The sequence below is a fragment of the Sarcophilus harrisii genome, chromosome 3 (genome assembly GCF_902635505.1).
Source record: "Sarcophilus harrisii chromosome 3, mSarHar1.11, whole genome shotgun sequence".
In the NCBI taxonomy this organism is placed as follows: domain Eukaryota; kingdom Metazoa; phylum Chordata; class Mammalia; order Dasyuromorphia; family Dasyuridae; genus Sarcophilus; species Sarcophilus harrisii.
The window spans coordinates 509,091,917-509,111,460 of record NC_045428.1 but is presented as its reverse complement, the minus strand read 5'-3'; positions in this window follow the sequence as shown (position 1 = coordinate 509,111,460).

Sequence of the window (19,544 nt, the reverse complement as noted above, 5' to 3'; positions counted from 1 at the left end):
TTGTGGAACAAGATTGCCTTTTTCTTTGAATCATCTTAGCATCATTCACTTAATAAATCCATTCTGAGTGTAATGTAATGAAAAAAAATGATGTAATGAGGTTTCAAGAGCCCCAGATATTCACCCCGACTCTGTTTACTAGTTGGCTGATAACTGTTTCTTCCACTTTTAGAGTTTCAGTTTTCTCATCTGTTAGGAAGTTGTTATTCACTTGTTTTTTAATTGGACCCACTTTGTGATTCCTTTTGAGATTTTTTTTTGGCAAAGATAAGGGAGTGATTTGTCATTACCTTCTCTGGGTCATTTTACAGATGAGGAAACTGAGGCAAACACTGCTAATTCACTTGCCCAGAGTCACAAAGCCAATGTTTAATGCCCAATTAAACTCAGCAAGATGGGTCTTCCTGATTCCAGGCTTGGTGCACTATACACTGAGCCACTTTTAATATGAGGACAGAAATCTGTAATAGATAAAAAGAAAACAAAATTAATATTTTCACTACCTACCTCTCACTGATATTGAGTAGTTATATGAAAAGGCAGCATGGCTACTACATAGATCAACTAATTAGCTACTCAACCAACAATAGGTAAAGACAGTCCTAGTCCCAGTTCTTCCATTCATTCACTGAGTGCTTTTTCATAGTTACTCTTTCTAGACTTTAGTGTCTTCATTTCTTAAATGAAGGCAATTGGTCTCAATGATGATCTGGCATTTTCATAGTGATATAAAGAGAAGTTTTTAGCAAGCATTATCTCATAGACATTGTTTAAGATCCCCTTTTCTTGTGAAATCCACAAAGCCTGTGCTCATATGAATATGTGAGTCAGTGACCCTGCCCTTATCTTTATCATGATGGTTCTTATGGAACTGAGGATTTCAAGCCAGGTATGCACAAAAAGCGGTCTTTTAACAGAATTTATGTGCACATGTCACCTTAGCTAACCTTTCAATGTGCACGATACCAACAGTGTATGTGTGAGTATCATTTGTAGGGAAGTATCTGATGAGTCACTATGGTTTCAGGAAAGGATAGGCAATAAATGATAACTTTTCTAAACCAGAAGACCTTGTATCTTAGTAATGATTCTGTTTTTAATCCATTGCACAACTAAAGTCAAATTTTGTCATCTCCCTGGGCTTCAATTTCAAAATGAGCACATTAAACTTTTAATTTCCACACTTTATATTCTAGGTATCAATAGTCAATGTTCTCAGATTCACATTCTGGAGGAGGATATGAATTTATTATTTTTAAATAACTTTTCATTGACAGAACCCATGCCAGGGTAATTTTTTACAACATTATCCCTTGTACTCACTTCTGTTCCTGTTTTCCTCCTCCCTCCTTCCACTCCCTCCCCCACATGGCAAGCAGTCCTATACATGTTAAATAGGTCACAGTATATCCTAGATATAATATATGTGTGCAGAACTGAACAGTTCTCTTGTTGCACAGGGAGAATTAGATTCAGAAGGTAAAAATAACCTGGGAAGAAAAACAAAAATGCAAGCAGTTTACATTCATTTCCCAGTGTTCTTTCTTTGGGTAGCTGCTTCTGTCTATCCTTGATCAATTGAAACTGAGTTAGATCTCTTTGTCAAAGAAATCCACTTCCATCAGAATACAGAGAATGTGAATTTAAATCCTGCCTCAGATACTTTTCTAATTGTGACCTTGGGCATGTGATAACTTCTCTCAGTTTCAGTTTTCTCATCTGATAAAAAGGGATAATATGAGCATATTCTTCAAGAAGTTGTTAGGATTAAATGAGATCCACATAATAGCACTTTGTAGACCTTAAGTCCCTTTATAAACACAAATGATGGTAATGATAATAATGATGGTAATGATGGGCTCTCTCACTTCTTAGCTCCATGATCCTTATGATCATTCTATGATTTGTGACCCTGAATGCAAGGAAAGAGGATTGTAGTATTATATGATCTCCAAGAAATTTCTCCTTCTAATATTCTGTGATTCTATTATGACAAGATTGCAGATTGTTTTTACATTTTAAATTATCATATTATTTGTTACTTCCATGGACAATTCTTTCTTACCTAGATTTTCCATGGATCTATGATTCTGAAGATGTGAATACTCTTTCCAATAGCACAGGTTGCTATTCATCAACAATTCTTATCCACTGTGATTCTTGTTGATTTCTTCCCATAAATCTTTCATGAGGAATTCATACAATAGTCTGGGGTCTTACTTTTGATATTTTGACTTAGGTATATATCAGACTAGAACATGGGATGAACATTGGCTCAACTTCTCTCTCATTCAAGATTGACCAACCTCTTTTTCCATATTTAGTAGATGCAAAAATAATTAAAACAACATATATTTTACTATTTATTGTTATGATCTTAATGTCAAGTTGCATATTCTAGAAATAAATTCCATGCAAAATTAAAAGGCCCCATAAGAATGACTATATTTGAATTACATCTTCCTTATTAAAATGTGCACAATTATCCAGGAAGAGAAAGCACATTTAGCAGTTTCAAGCTTGTGATTAAATAAGTAGGCAAAAGAAAATGACTAACTTTGCTCGCTTTTGAAATAGGCAAGGAAATAGAAAGGCTGATGTCTGTAAAGTTTAATTTTGGTTTAACTAGATTATGTTGAAGTGTTTGTCATTCAGTCAATTACTTAGTGCAGGTAGATGCAATTTCCTGCTGTGTTTTCAGGTCCCCAATGACATTTCAGATCTAATCTACTATAGAATGAACTTCAGTGACTTGCTGAATAATCTAACTGTATGGATCAGACAGAGCCCCTTGCGAATACTTTCATCACATTGTTCTGCTATGACCGGCAAAGGGCATATTGCTTCCCCAACTAGTAGTATGCAGAGAGTTCAATAGAAGTCTTTACTAGAAACTGAATTGCTTACCCTTCCCTTTGATAAATATTTCTACCTAGGGTCTTACAATGCACAAGGTTCTATATTAGATAGAAAGGTAGACATAGTGATAAATAAAAACAATAACCATCTAAATTTACAAAGTGCATTAATTAGAACAATTAGACCAACAAACGAATTGTTGCAAGTATAATAAATATTATACTCAGTTTTACATGAGTGAACAAAAGGTCAGACTTGCTTGTGATGTTATAGTTTGTAAACAACCAATTTGAGAAACAAATATAGGCCTAGAGGAAGCCATTCCATGTATTTTTCCCTCTGTTCTTCCCACTCCCTCCCTTTCATCCTCTTTTCTTCTGTCTAACACTTATTAAGGGTTTATTATTGTCTGTTCAATATATTACCTATTTATTATTTAGAGATAATTTATTTTATTTACAGATGATTAACTATACTGGTGAATTCAGATACACAACTCATAAACTGAATTCATATCACAGTTTATTTGAAATTAACTTGAAAGCTGGAATTCCAGATTAATGTGTCAATCTAATATGGAAACTAAAGGCAGGCTCAAAATGAGTTAATATATTATCATGCACGATAAGGCAGCTAAAATGGTATAGTGGATAGAGTATTGTATGTGGGATCAAAAAGTCCTAGGTTAAAATCTACCTTCAGATTCTTACTATTTGTGTAAGGTTTGATATGTGATAAGGCAAGTAATTTAGCCTCATTCTATGACAATTTATTCACCTGCAAAATGGGGATAATAAAAGTACCAAATTCCCAGAATTTTATAAAGTGCTTTGAATAATCTTAAAATTTCATACAATTCTAGCTCTTATTAATGACTACATAAAATCATTCATTGAATGAAGATTAAAGTTCTTCTGTATACTCTGCCCTGTAAGGCCCCATCTAGAATTGTTTTTCAGATATAGATAATAAATTCAAGGGCACATAAACTGGAAAACTTTCAGAGAAAGATGAGCAAGATGGTGAACAATTTCAAGTCCATCCAATATGAATCCATGTTAAATGAGCTAGAACTATTTAGTCTAGAACAGAGAAAGTATAAAGGAATTGTAAGTAAAGAAATGTTTTTCAGTTGTTTCAATTGTGTCAAACTCTTTGTGACTCTATTTGGGGTTTTCTTAGCAAAAATGCTGCAGTGGTTTGCCATTTGCTTCTCCAGCTCATTTTTCAGATGAGGAACCTGAGGCAAACAGGATTAAGTGACTTGTTCAGCTTGACATAACCAGTAAGTGTCTGAGGCCAGATTTAAACTCAGGAAGATAACTCTTCCTGACCCCAAGTCTTGTGTTCTATCCACTGTACCACATAACTCTTTCAGGTGAGGAAATAAAGGAAAATAAATAATAAAAAAATATGATGAATTTCCATATGTAAGAGGGTTTAGGCTTGTACAGCTTGGGCAGAATTAGGAGCAAGTAGAAATTTCAGGAAAGCAACTTAAGTATGAAGTCCTGTCCTTTTCTTATACAATCATTTTATTTACTAAAAGGGAAAGAAAAGGACATTCACATAAGAATTAGCAGAGAAAAGCAACTTCCGAAGAAGCAGAGAATTCTGAGGATCTGAGAGAAAACAGCTCCCCAGATAAAAAAGTATTAAAAGAACTTGAGTGAAAGTAGCTTAACTGCTTTTTTTTTCAAAGTTTACAAATATGTACAATGCATTATTGTCCAGCAGCTCATTTGAATATGATTATTTTCTGGATTTTGGAACTGTACTGGGCTGGACCTGCCTGAGGTCAAACTTCTAGTAGTTTATGTTCAATATTAGAAGATGATGAGAAACTTGTAACCCATTGAACAGTTAACAAAAGGAGACTTATGTAACCATAGAAGAAGAAGGATGTTCAATAAGGATAGACATTGATAATATCTTGATTTAATTTGGGTGAGCAAAAAAACTTCCTTGCCTGAATTGCCCATCATTTTCCATCAGGCAGGCATCAGAGAGCACATGAAACTCCTTGAAGCAATTTTATAATCAGATGAGCAGAAAGTGATATCAACAGTATAATCCTTTAGGTCTTTGATCCACTCAGATGACTTTAATATTTTTATGGATAAATCACTCTAATTTGTATACAGATATATATTAAATAATTGCTCCTACCACAATTTGTTGCTGAGAAATGCTAATTCAAAGACATTTTTGGGGTAATGTGATACAATTGTATACGGATTAATTCTTGCAAAAATGTGGATTGGGATTTCTCAGACTAAAGTAAAAGTAAATCACTATATATGAGGAGACCCTCATTTTAGAGAGGAGGGTCAATGAGAAGCCATAGCTTGAAAAGTCATTTGATAAGCTAGTTGAGAAGCTAATAAGATTATTCCAAAAGTTCCAAAAGATTATTCCATCCCCTCAGAGAAATTGAGGGGATGGAATACAGAAGCTGGTGGAGCTCAGAAACAAAAAGAAACTAAATATATCTGGCACCAGTATACTAGAGATAAACAAGCTTTGTAGATGATATGGAGAGATGATTTCATTAAAGAATAACTGATGCTGGGCAATGATTGGAAAAAACACTATTTTATGCTTTTTAAAGAGATGGTCAATGAAAGCCTGCCTTTTTCTCTAAGTTATGTGCAGCATAAGAAAGGGTACAACCCCTCGTTGCTTACAAAGAACAAGACATGAATAGCTTTGCACATTCAAAGATTCAAGGGAACTGCTTTTCATCAAAAGAGTACAAGTATACTTTTATGCATATCCAAGGGAGCAGACATAAGAAGCTCTATGGATTTTAAACAAGGCAATTGTTAACTAAATTTTTTTAAACAAAGCTTTAACAATCTGAGAGTAGCAAAGAAACTGTTTTTTTTCCCAGCAGGACTTTACAGAGGCTAAGAAGAGAAGTTGTTCTCATATAGTATAGACTGTTCCTTAAAGAGATCACAAACATTCCTGAGGTTCAGAGCTGTGTTTTGCAACTTTTCCTGGACATATAAGTTTCCTTAATGATGTGCCTTACCACTAGGTATACTTTAATTATAATATATATGTATTATATTATGATAACATATAATATGTAGAGGCCCATAACTCTGAAAAGGTGTACTTGAATCGAGGTAAGCATGGTAATTATAGTTAACCTTATTTAAAGTGAGATAATGGCTCACTATGGTGATGTAATAATTCCGAGTGCTCAGTGTGGTACAGTGATGTAATTGCACTGAATTATTTAAGGCTGGGACAAGTGGGAACACTCTCTCAGCCACAGCTCTCAGCCACAGACACAAAAGAAGATGCCAAATTCCAGACTCCATCTTTGACCAGCCACATGGTAGCTCTCCTACCTCTTTCACTCCCCCATTAAGACCCAGGACTTGGGTTGATCCTGAGGTCCTCCAGAGATCTGAGATGAAAACACCAAAAAGGGGGTGATCATGCCTTTCCCAACTTCTCAGGAAGGGTGGTGAAAACACCAAAAACAAAATAGAGAGACAAATCAGATATTGGTAGCAGGTTTCCTCTGAGCTGAAATTGAAACAGGTATACATAAATCCATCAGCATGGGAAGTATTACCCAAGCACATAGAAATATAACTCAAGCTAGTAGTGATGTAACAAACAACATGAATCAACATAGTGATATAACAAACAATATGAATATACATGTCCATAATTTCTAGAAGGAGGATATACAAACAACAATCACACATATACCTCCTTCAGCAGCCAAGAGAAAGTCCCAAACCAATCTATTGTCCATTACTTTAGTGTCAGGGAGTGTAATGGGCTGAGGCTTGAGTTGATGCACTGAGGTCCCAAGCACGTGAGGCTAAATAGTAATTGGACTATACTCTATTAATATACATGCTTGGATAAAGAATGGCCCCCACCCACTCTCTGTGCAAGTCCTGATGTGTTGTATAGGAAATGACGATTTTGGTGGGTGGAGGCAGAGAGACAGGAAGAGAGGCCGGGGAAGAGTGGGCCTGGGTTCTATTCTGGTAGCTGCTGGTCATGTGGCTTCTGGTCTAGCTAGCTTCTTGACTCAGCTGCACACACTGCTTTTGCCGATTCCCTTCTACCTCCGATCTTTCTTCACTGAGAATAAAGATTGACGATTTTCCCCTAACTCTGGCTGATTTTAAAATATGCGGTTATCACAAGGGAGTCAATTGCCATAACTGCCATGTTCTTTCAGTGGTGGGCACAGTCAGTGATGGAACCATCTTATGTTTCTTGGGTCTTCTTAGTTTCAAGTGTCTTCACTTTTTCTGTGTCTCTCCAATGGACAAAGCAAATATGGCTCATTTGATTCCTTCTCTATCTGTAGAGATACAAATAAACTTTCTCCCCCAAGCAGTTAACCTATCTGGTCTCTTCCATTCACAAATTTCTGGATTTCTCCACAACACCTGGCAATAATCTAAAGACAGTGGAGCTGCTCACACTGGACACTGTCCTTCTGGTAGATTATGAAACCTGTCTGCCAGAGCCAGTGCATCTTTATCAAAAATCAAAAAATTAATGGCATAAGAATTAAACTTAGAAATTCTCTAGGATTACCTTTGGCTCCCCCTCTCTTTTGTTTTTAGAGGAGCATCTTGATGTTTCTATTTCTTCTCTCTACTATTGCCTGTCCTTGAGAATTAAAAGGTATACTAGTGGTGTGTAAAATCTGATACTGTGCACAAAAGTGTGCAAAATATTTAGAAGTATACGCAAGTCCATTATTTCTTTTTATTGCTTGTGGCACACCAATAATTGCAAATGGTTGTATAAGAAATTCAGTGACCACTCAGGCCGTCTCTTTTGTTGCTGGTATTGCAAAAGTGAATCCTGAAAAGGTGTCTATTACAACATGGATAAAAAGACAGACAACCAAAATATTTATAATGGGTCACATCCATTTGCCAAATTTCATTGGGTCTCAAATTATGAGGGTTCTTCCCTGGAAGGAGTGTAGGAGCGTGGAAAGGAAGGCGTGTAGGAGCGTGGAAAGGAAGGCAAGCTGTACAGGCTTTTACTATGCTCCTAGCTTCCTCTTTTGTTATCCCAAATTGCAAACATAAAACTTGAGCAGCTTGATGATATTTAGAATGAGATTCAGGGGCTGCTGAAAAAAGAAGTATTAGCCAACATGGTTAGAAGGCGATCTGCCTTTGAATTTCCATAAAAAAATAGGACCTGGAAGTCCACTATGAGAGTGGACATGCAAGATATAAAGCTTACCTGGATGTTTTCTCACTTGCTCTTCAAATTCCTTAAAGAGCTGATATATATTAGAAGCTACGAATTTTATTTGGGCTGTGGCAATTCTTTCTACCACACCTACTGAAGAGGCTAGATCAGATATTATATTTATATCTCCTGGATAATAAGTAAGAGCTAAAATGATTGCATACAATTCATTTTGCTGAGTGGATTGAAAAGGAATTCTGACTATTTTTCTTATAGTTAAGTCATGAGAGTATATAGCACAAATGTTATGTTTGGATGCATCAGTAAAGGTAGCTGTTCCTTTAAGAGGAATCTTAGAAACTTTTTCTTCAACAATCCATTGCTAATTATGTAATAGTCGAATTATCTTTAAATGGAGATGTGTAAAATTTGAAGTTGTGGCTAATAAAATTTGCTACTCTGGGATGGTTTCACTGCACACAGTAATTTGTGCATTGGTATAAAAGGTCTATATCTTGTCAGGTCTTATCCCAGATAATTGTACTATGCACTTAATGGCCTTTAATAAAATTCTAGCCACAAGCACTAGGTAAGAAGTAAGGCTTTGTTTTGGTTGTGTTGGGAAGTTCACCCACTCTATCACACTGTCTCCTTGATGAAGGACTGCTGTGGGTGCCTCTTGTGTAGCAAAACCTGATATTTCCAAGGGTTTTTGAGTGACTATTTCAACCACATTGGATAAAGCCAATTCGACCTCTCTCAAAGCCTCTTGAGCTTCTTTTGTAAGCTGACATGGTGGTTGTGATTGATAGGCAGTCAAGCCTAACACTGGACTTATACATTAGATGTCTCCTATCTGTAATGGGTTGAAGCAGAGCAAATGCACTGAGGTCCCGTCAGAGCACTTGAGGCTAATTAGCAATTGGACAATATTAATATATGGTTGGAGAAAGAATGGCCCCGCCTACTCTGTGCAAGCTTGATGTGTTGTATAGGAGATAGAGGATTTGCTGGGTGGAGTGAGAGAGGCAGAGGCACTGCTGGCCGGATTTGTGTCACAATTGCTCTTACTTTGTATTGCCATTCCCCTTCACCTCCTCAAAGAATAAAGATCAAGCACTTTCCCTTATTCTGACTCTGACTGATTTTGATATACTCTGGGTGCTAAATGCAGTCATCACATTTGGCGCCCATTGTGGAACCAAGGATCCTACTTTCACTGAAGAAGTCTCCAGTGACCAGGAAATTAGGTGAGTATTTTAACAGACAAACAGGGAACTTATTTGTTAAGGGATAAACTAGTAACCTTTTCTAGCTGAAATGGGGCAGATATTGGGAAAAGATTCTCCCCAGCTCCAACCCCAGCCCCAGCCCCAACCCCAACCCAAAGGAAATCTGCAGGAAGCATACTCGGACTGATAAAGAGAAAGGGCTTATTTATGACTTGGGAGCAGAATGATGAATTCCTGGATATATTTCTTTTTTCTATAACTTGCAGGATTTTTTAAGGCAAATTTTATTATGTTGTATATATATATATATAATGTTTCTTTGGAAATTGACTCAGAACCATTATCATTATAATATTCGCATAATTGATCTCCTACAAGCTTCCAATTATCTAAACATATCTCTTCTTCATTGAAGAACTAAGGGGACGTACATCAATTGGAGAATGGTTGGGTAAATTGTGGTATTTGAATGTTTTGGAATATTATTTTTCTATAAGAAATGACCAGCAAGATGACTACAGAGAGGCTTGGAGAGACTTGAATGAACTGATGCTAAGTGAAATGAGCAGAATCAGATCATTATATACTTCAACAACGATACTGTATGAGGATGTATTCTGATGGAAGTGGATTTCTTTGACAAAGAAAAGATCTAACTCAGCTTCAATTGATCAATGATGGACAGAAGCAGCTAGACCCAAAGAAAGAACACTGGGAAATGAATGTAAACTGTTTACATTTTTGTTTTTCTTCCCGGGTTATTTCTACCTTCTGAATCTAATTGTTTCTGTGCAATAAGAGGACTGTTTCAGTTTTGCACACATATAGTGTATCTAGGATATACTATAACATATTTAACATGTATAGGACTGCTTTCCCTCTGGGGGAGGGGGTGGAGGGAGAGAGGGGAAAAATCAGAATAGAAGTGAGTGCAAGGGATAATGTTGTAAAAAATTACCCTGGCATGGGTTCTGTCAATAAAAAGTTATTAAAAAAAATTTGCTTTTTCAGTGCCCAGCATTAACTTAGCTGAGCCTTATAAAAGTTATGAATGGACAGGGAATGAAAAACAGCCCTACTATGTGTCAATTGTATGTTGTTGTTGCTCTTACTCCAGTAATAAAAGCATTTCCAAAAATAATGTTATTACATTACATGGATGATATATTGGGATGTGCACCTGAGGAACAAATGTTAGAAGCATGTCTACAAAAAGACCATAGAAACACTAAGGAATTACAAATTGTACATAGCTCCAGAAAAAAATCAAAGACATGCTCCTTTTCAATATTTAGGATATGAAGTATACCCCAAGGTGCTTACAGTAAAAAAACTGTCAGAACAGAGAAGGTAAACACCTTAAATGACTTTCAGAAATTTATAGGAGATATACAATGGATGCATCCAGTGTTAGGCTTGACTACCTATCAGTTGCAACCATTATATGACATTTTAAGGGGAGACAGTGCTTTAAACTCACCACACCAGCTTACAAAAAAAGTTCAAGAGGCTTTGAGAGAAGTTGAACTGGCTTTATCCAATGTAGTTGAAAGAATCACTCCAAAACCCTTGGAAATATCAGGTTTTGCTACACAAGAGGCACCCACAGCAGTCTTTCATCAAGGAGACAGTGTGATAGAGTGGATCAACCTCCCAGAACAACCAGAAAAAAACCTTATTCTTTACCCAGTACTTGTGGCTAGAATTTTATTAAAGGCGATTAAGTGAGCAGTACAATTATCTGGGATAAGACCTGACAAGATAATACACCTTTTATATTAATACATCAATTAATGTATGCTTTCAAACCATCCCAGAGTGGCAAATTTGATTAGCATGGATCCAAATTTTACACACGGGTCTCCATTAAAGATAACCAGACTATTACATAATTGGTGATGGATTCTTAAAGAAAAGGTTTCTAAAGTCCCTCTTATAGGACCAACTATCTTTACAGATGTATCCAAATGTAATATTTTTGCTGTATACTTTCATGACTTAAGTATAAAGAGAGTAGTCAGAACTCCTTTTCAGTCCATTCAGCAGAAGGAATTGTATGCAATTATTCTAGCTCTTACTTATTATCCAGGAGATATAAATGTAATATCTGATTCAGCCTCTTCAGTAGGTGTGGTACAAAGAATTGCCACAGCCCCCCAAAAAAATTTGTTGCCTCTAATATATATCAGTTCTTTAAGGAATTTCATGAGCAAATGAGAAAGCATCCAGGTAAGATTTATATCTTGCATGTCCACTATCATAGTGGATTTTCAGGTCCTATTTTTGATGGTAATTCAAAGGTTGATAGTCTTCTAACTATGTTGGACAATTCACCTTTATTTCAAAGAAGCTCAGGAGTCTCATTCTACATATCATCAGACTGCTGGAGCTTTACATTTAAAATTTGGAATAACAAGAGAGGAAGCTAGGAGCATAGTAAAAGCCTGTATAGCTTGCCTTCCTTTACACATTCCTACACTGCCTCCAGGGAAGAACCCTCATGGCTTGAGACCCAATGAAATCTGGCAAATGGATGTGACCCATTATAAATCTTTTGGTCATCTGTCTTTTATCCACGTTGTGGTAGACACCTTTTTGGGATTCACTTTTTCAATACCAGCAGCAAAAGAGACAGTCTGAGTGGTCACTGAATTCCTCACACAAACATTTGTCATTATGGGTGTGCCACAAGCAATAAAAACAGATAATAGATCTGCATATATTTCTAAACATTTTGCACACTTTTGTGCACTGTATCAGATTTTACACACCACTGACATACCTTTTAATCCTCAAGGACAGGCAATAGTAGAGAGGCAAAACAGAGACATTAAGATGCTCCTTCAAAAACAAAACAAAGGGGGAGCCACAGGTAACCCTAGAGAATTTCTAAATCTAGCCCTTTATACTATTAACTTCTTGATTTTTGATAAAGATGCACTGGCTCCGGCAGACAGGTTTTATCACCCACCAGAAGGGCAGTGTCCAGTGTGAGTGGATCCACTATCTTTAGATAATTGCCAGATGATGTGGAGAGACCCAGAAAGTGGTGAATGGAAGGGACCAGATAGGTTAACTGCTTGGGGGAGAGTGTTTTCTTGTATCTCTACAGGTGGAGAAGGTGCCAACGAGCCATATTCTCCTTGTCCATCACAGAGAGACAGAGCAAACCCTTGAAACGAAGGAGCAGACCCAAGAAATATCGGGTGGTTCTATTGCTGACTGTGCCCACCACTGAAAGAGCATGGCAGTTATGGTGTTTGATTCATGGACATCAAAATTTGCTGGACTTCAAAACCCTCAGGAATCATTGCATTCCCTGAGACATAAGACTGTTGTAGGACTTGAAAACCCTCAGTAATCATTAGATTCTCTGAGACATGATGAAACTGTTGCAGGACTTCAAAATCTGCTGGAATCATTGAATTTCCTAACACATAAAAAGACTGTTCCAGAACTTCAAAAATTTGGGGGGATCATTAGATTCCCTGACATGTGAAGCAATGGACAATAGATTGGTTTTGGACTATCTCTTGGCTGCTGAAGAAGGCGTATGTATGACTGTTGTTTACAAACCCTCCTTCTAGGACTTCTGGTAATCTTTTACAACACCATGTTGATTTATATTGTTTGTTATACTGCTACTTGCGTGTACAATTCATGTTTGTTACACCACATCGAGCCTGCCCTGACTGTGGGGAGAGTCATCACTAATAGCCTGTGAGTTATTGCTATGAGCTTGTGTAATACCTCCCATATTGAAGGGTTTGTGCATACCTGTTTCTAATAAGACCTTTTAGCCCAGAAACCTGATAGCAACCCCCACTTCCCTTTGGTGCTTTTCATCTCTTTTCCTGAGATGTCAGGAAGAGCATGATCATTTCCTTTTTAGTGCTTTCACCTTCCTTCCTGAGAAGTCCGGGGGGGGGGGTGATCACCTCCTTTTCGGTATTTTCACCTCCTTTCCTGAGAAGTCAGGGAGAATGTGATCACCTCCCATTGGGGGTTCTCACCTCCTGGAGAGGTCAGGGATGTCTTTTATGTTCTATACAACACATCAAACTTGCACAGAGTGGGCGGGGCCACTTTTTCTCCGAGCATGTATTAATATTGTCCAATTGCTAATTAGCCTCAAGTGCTCTGATGGGACCTCAATGCATTTGCTCAGCTTCAGCCCATTACACCTATCAATTTCTGAAAGTCATTTAAGGTGTTCAACTTCTCTTTTCTTAAAGAAAGCTTTGGTATTGTAAGCACCTTAGAATATACTTCATGTCTGAAATATTGAAAAGGAGCAGGTCTTTGAATTTTTTCTGGAGCTATGTATAATTTGTAATTCCTTAGTGTTTCTATGGTCTTTTGTAGACATGCTTCTAACATTTGTTCCTCAGGTGCACATTCCAATATATTATCCATGTAATGTAATAACATTACTTTTGGAAATTCTTTTCTTACTGGAGTAACAGCAGCAGCAACATACATTTGATACATAGTAAGGCTGTTTTTCATTCCTTGTGGCAAAGCTGTCCATTTATATCTTTTATAAGGCTCAGCTAAGTTAACACTGAGCATTGAAAAGGCAAATCTTTTCATATCCTCCTTATCTAGAGGGATAGAATAGAAACAATCTTTAATGTCTATAACCCAAAGAGGCCATTCTCTAGGCAATTGAGTAGGAGATGGAAGTCCAGGCTGATGAGTTCCCATAGTTTTTATCTGTTCATTTACTTTTCTTTAATCAGTCAACATCCTCCATTTTCCAGATTTCTTTCTTATAACAAATATAAGGGGATTTCAAGGACTTAGAGTAGGTTATAACCATCCTTGATCAAGTTGTTCCTGTACTATAATAAGGCCTGAATTTTATCACTTGCTAAGGGTCACTGTTCTATCCACATTGTTGTATCTGTTTTCCATTGAATGGGAACAGGTGAGAGTGTTGGCAGGCCTTAAACAGTAGTCCTGCCTAAAAAGCCGAAGTACTCAATTGTAATCCTAATTTTTGTAAGATGTCTCTTCCCTATAGATTGATGGGGATTTTTTTTAACTATGAAAGGAGTAAAAACTCCTGGTTCATCTTCAAATGTCCATCTCAGAGGAGTAGCACTAACTTCAGCTGCTTTTTATTCTTCTATGCCAGACATATAGGTGTCTGCCTTAATCTTTGGCAAATCTGGGCCAGCTGGCACCTCTAATAACTGTATGATCTGCACTTGTGTCCACCAACCATTTCAAAGGTTTGCTATTTACATAGATAGTGAGCATAGGATGATCAGCTGTCACAGCTGCAGTGCAGAATATTCCTGGTTTCTGTTGTTGGGAGTCAAAATCTGGGTAGATATCACGAGATTGCCTATCAGGAGTGTGTATCAGTAAACCTGATGCTACTACTTCTCCTGATTGATGTCACATATTACCTACCTGTATTAGTGACTGGGATATTACTTACACATTGTCCAGCTTCCCAAATCAGTGTATGGATAGACACTGTTTGGAAAGCACTCTCAGGAGGCGAATTGGTCAAGCCTACTGTGCCTGGAGGCAAGGGATTCATAGGTCACATAGGAACAGATTTCACCTCTCCAGTGGATATCTTAGTAGTCCCAGCTGCATGCACCTCTATTCTCCCCAACTGCAATCTCTTTTCCCCATCAGATTGCTTCTCGGCTGATTGATCATGTTGCAGTATTGAACTTCTAAAGACTCTCTGGGTGTAACATCTGCTGCCATCATGCTCTAAGTGGTTTTTTTTTGCCTGGGGGCCTAGAGCCAACCCCACCTCTCATTTCCCTGATTCAATATACATTATGATGTCCAATGGAAGCCTCTGCTGCATTTTGGACATAGGTTTTGGGTCTTATTCTCCCACGCTGCCTTCTCTGTCAACATTGAACTTTCTGATGCCCTACTTTATCACATTGAAACGTTAATGAGTGTCTCTGGAAATTCTTTGCCAAAAGGGACCCTATCTTCCCATGTTTGGATCTTGGAAAGTCTACATCATAGCCTGGGTATAAAAGGTATATGTGCCCAATATGGCACAATGTCTTCTCTAAAGGAGCATCCTTGTGTAGTCCTAGTATAATTCGTCTATAAACCTCATTAGTATTTTCCTTAGCAAGCTGTCTTATCATAATTTCTGTTGCTATATTTTCACCAATAGTTTGTATGACAGCTGTCTGCAGACATCCCATGAAATCAGCAAAGGCTTCATTTGGACCTTGCACTATTTTCATGAATGCTTCCCCTGTATCTTGTCTACCTGGGAGAGTTCCCCATGCTTTGATAACAGTAGAAGCAATTTGCTCATATGCTATCAAAGGGTAATTAATCTGTGCTAAAGTGTTTGCATAATGACTTACAACCGTTATTTGGTCAGAGGTGACTGGTATATTAACTCCAGATTGCCTATTTCATTGGGCTAGTATTCTACAGAGTCCACTATACTCAGAAAGCCACAATAAGTTTTGTCCAGGTTCTCAACATGTCCTTGCACAAATTTTCAATCATTTGGGGTTAAAATTTCAAAAGCAAAATTCTCTAATATCTTAACATAAGATGATCTAGACCCATAAAGAGTGCAAGCTTTTTTCAAATATTTGATAATTTCCAGATTAAACAGAGTATATTTTCTTTTTGCTTCACCTGAAGAGTCAAAGTCTTCAATCGCAGGCAGCATTTCTATTCTCAAATCAGATTTATCCTGCCCTTCCTCTTTAGCTTTAATTAGTGCCCCTTGTAATTGTGTCATAGGGGATGGACAAAGCTGCTGTATGGGTGGGGCTGATGGTGTCATTGCTCTTCTCCTTCCTCCTCCTCCTCCCTCTACGTATGCAGGATAAATTGAGGGAGGACAGTCCAAGAGATGGGGAATGCCCTAATGGCATCTGCTTGGGTTTAATTGAGTTGCGAAAGTGAGAAGCACAACACCCCTTAAGTTCATCAGCTCTATTCTTGTTTAATTCTCCATGCTTTTCAGCTGCTTTGTCAGTACCATTCCCATCCTTCTCTTTCTCCTCACACTTTCTTGTCCGGCTGTTCTCCTTAGAACTTTTCATTTTTTAAGAACCTGTGGAATTCTTTAAAACCAATTGTATAATATTGTATATATAGAATATTTCTTCAGGAATTGAATCAATGATTATTTTCATAAAATTCAAATAGTTGCTCTCCTACTAGTTCCCACATATCTGGCTCTATTTTTTCTTCCTTAGATAGCCAAGATGAGGTTCACTCTAATATATTTAAGAGTCCAGGGATCTGCTTCCAAGTTACCAATAAACCTTGCTTCTTTATTAACCTAACTATGCATTTTCTTGGGTGGAGGAGGCTCTTTTATTAGTATTTTCCCCATTTCAGCTAAAAAACAAAAGTGACTACTTTAGCCCTTACCAAAGTTTCTTGCTTGTCTATTTTATACTCACCCTAATTCTGGGTCTCAAGGACTTCTCCACTGAGCTTAAGATCACATCAGTCAAATAGCTTTGTGCCCTGCTTTTCAAGGCCCTGCATTTCTAGGGCCCCACGTTTGGTTATCAAAATGTAATGTCCAGACTAGCTCTCTGGAGGACCTGGGGATCATCCTTGGTCTTAGTGGGGGAGTGAAAGAGGCTGGAGAACTACCAAGTGGCTGATCAAAGATGTAGTCTAGAATCAGGCATCTTCTCTTGTGTCTGTAGCTGAGAGTTGTGTCTGAGAGAGGGCATCCCCAGTTGTCCCAATCCTTGAATATTTTGGTACGATTACATCACTGTATCACACTGAGCACTTGCAACCATTACATCACCATAGAGAACCATCATTTCACATCGAATAGGTACTTAACGCACCATGCTGACCTAGATTCAAGTACACCTTTTCAGAGTCCCGGCCCTCTAATATAATATATATAATATATAATTATATTATATAAAAACCACATATATAATTTGTGTTCATTAACTCCCACCCTTTTCTGATCATTAGAATAGTATGCATTAGTGGAAGAGTGCATTAGGTTTGGAGGTGGACTGTTTTGTTTTAATCATTTCTGTCTTTATCTTCTATTTATTTATGTTATATTATGATTATTATTGATATTACTGATTTTCATTTTAAAATACTTCATGTTTAATACTTAATGTTTATAGTCTCATTGTGAATGATGTATGTAAAAGGGATGTATACCTTTAGGGGCTTAGGAAATAACCTAAATAACCAACACCAAAATTATTCTTAGAATACTGTTAGTTGAGTTATAGCAGTATAGGAACTGTGATCATTACTTTTTCTGAAAAGTCTTCCAGAACTGATCATGTTTGTTCAGGTTGGGGTGAGTGAGTGAGACAGAGGAGAGAAAATTAGGTGCCATATTGGTGCAACACACCTTATACATATTACATGAGAAAAAAATCTTAAAAACCAGGACTATCCAAAAGTGTTGTATGCTGCCCTGAGTGTTAGTGGATTCCCTCTCATTAGAGGTATTCAAACAAAGGTTTCATAATCAGACTGTTGGTGAGAACGTTCATGGCCATCTGTAGGCAAGAATTGATAGTTTCTGTGAATTTTTCCCAACTTTGAGATTGGGTGACTTTGTTATACATTTACTGAGCATAAGTAGCCATCATCTGTAGAAGTATAATATATAGACAAGGCATTCAGTTCAACTCAACTCAAAAAACAATCACTTTTACATCATGATGTTTAGCATTGTGGAGAAATGTTCCAGCATAAAAAGAGCAAAAAAGCTCCTTTACCATCAATTCTCTGTTAAAATTGTCTTTTATAGTTGGTGATATAACCTGAACATGCAACACCCCATGCTTTACCTGGCCTATGATGGTCAAGGTCAAATATAAGGAGCTTGCCCTCTCCCTTACAAATGTTCCCTCTTTTTGGCTTATTGTGCCTCTCCTCCACTCAGTTTACTTTTAGAAAATCTCCAAATATAACTTTTATTTGGGTTTCCAAATATGAAGGTGAAAAGATTTCAACACATACAATATAAGCCCTCAAAGTAACTTTACATTTATTGGATATGAAACAGCTTATATTTCACAGAAAAGGAAGCAAATCCAAAAGAATTCACAAAAACCTATAAACTATGTAGAAAATGGATAAAAAGTTTTATAATAGCCCATAAGTAAACAAAGTAATTTTTATCCCTCTCTAGTGCTTTCCACTTTCCATAGTATCCTAAGGTCTAGACTTATAGCACCATATTCTCATTTGGATATTCTTAAGAGAAATAGATTTGAGGCTACTCATATCACCATCCTGTCAAATCCCACTGCTAAAGTTCCTGCATAGCATTCTACTTATACAGAAATGTTAAAGAGTTATTCAGACAGTATAGATCCCTAGAATGGAGGACTGTTTCTTTAGCAGTTCTCCATATATGCTGATCTTCTGGGAGGATTCTACACAATAGGACAAGACCATTAATCTTGGTGGTTGGAGAAAAGGGATTTGTCTGAATATTATAGCTTTAGTGTCTCTTTCTGTGGATGGGTGTGGGAACCCGATGATGAAGTTCTCTTTATTTATTGTATAGACCTCTATGAATTCTATGTGTCAAGCATTTTCTACATAATGAAATGCAGGCTATTTTGTATCTATTATTAGCTATCTTGCACCCTTATTCACTTGGTATCTTTAGTGCTTCATGGTAACTGGCAACTCTATTCCCCACATTTGCAAAAAAAAGATACAAGCTATACCATAAATGTAGTAGGATATTTTTTTTCCTGGAAATACTTCAGATGGGGGCAATGAGTTAAAGAGAAATACTGATGTTCTTGTAGTCATGCCCCCTACTAGGACATAACCCAAACCATGTGAGCTAGAGTTTTGGGAGAGCAGGTTGCACTAAGTTTAAGAGTTTAAGAAAGAAGTATTTTATGGTCATGGAGGACAACCTTTCCAGGGACACAGAGGTAGAAGAAAAGATGTTAAATCTAGGAACAATAAATAGGCTTGCTTGGCTGGTATATAGAATATTGAAATAAAGTGATATGAAAAAATCTGGAAAGGTAGACTTGAGTTATTCTGCAAAAAGCTTTAGATATCAAGCAGAGGTGTTCAATATTTTATTCTAAAAATCAATATAGAATATATGTGAATGCAAAACTAAATTTATCTATACTCACAGAGCTTATATGCAATTAAGTGTGGATAGGAAGAAGGACATAATATAAACAAACAAGTAGAGAGATTTTTCAGGAATAGGAGAACACTAACCACTGGGAAATCAGGAAAGGTGATGATGGGGTGGCA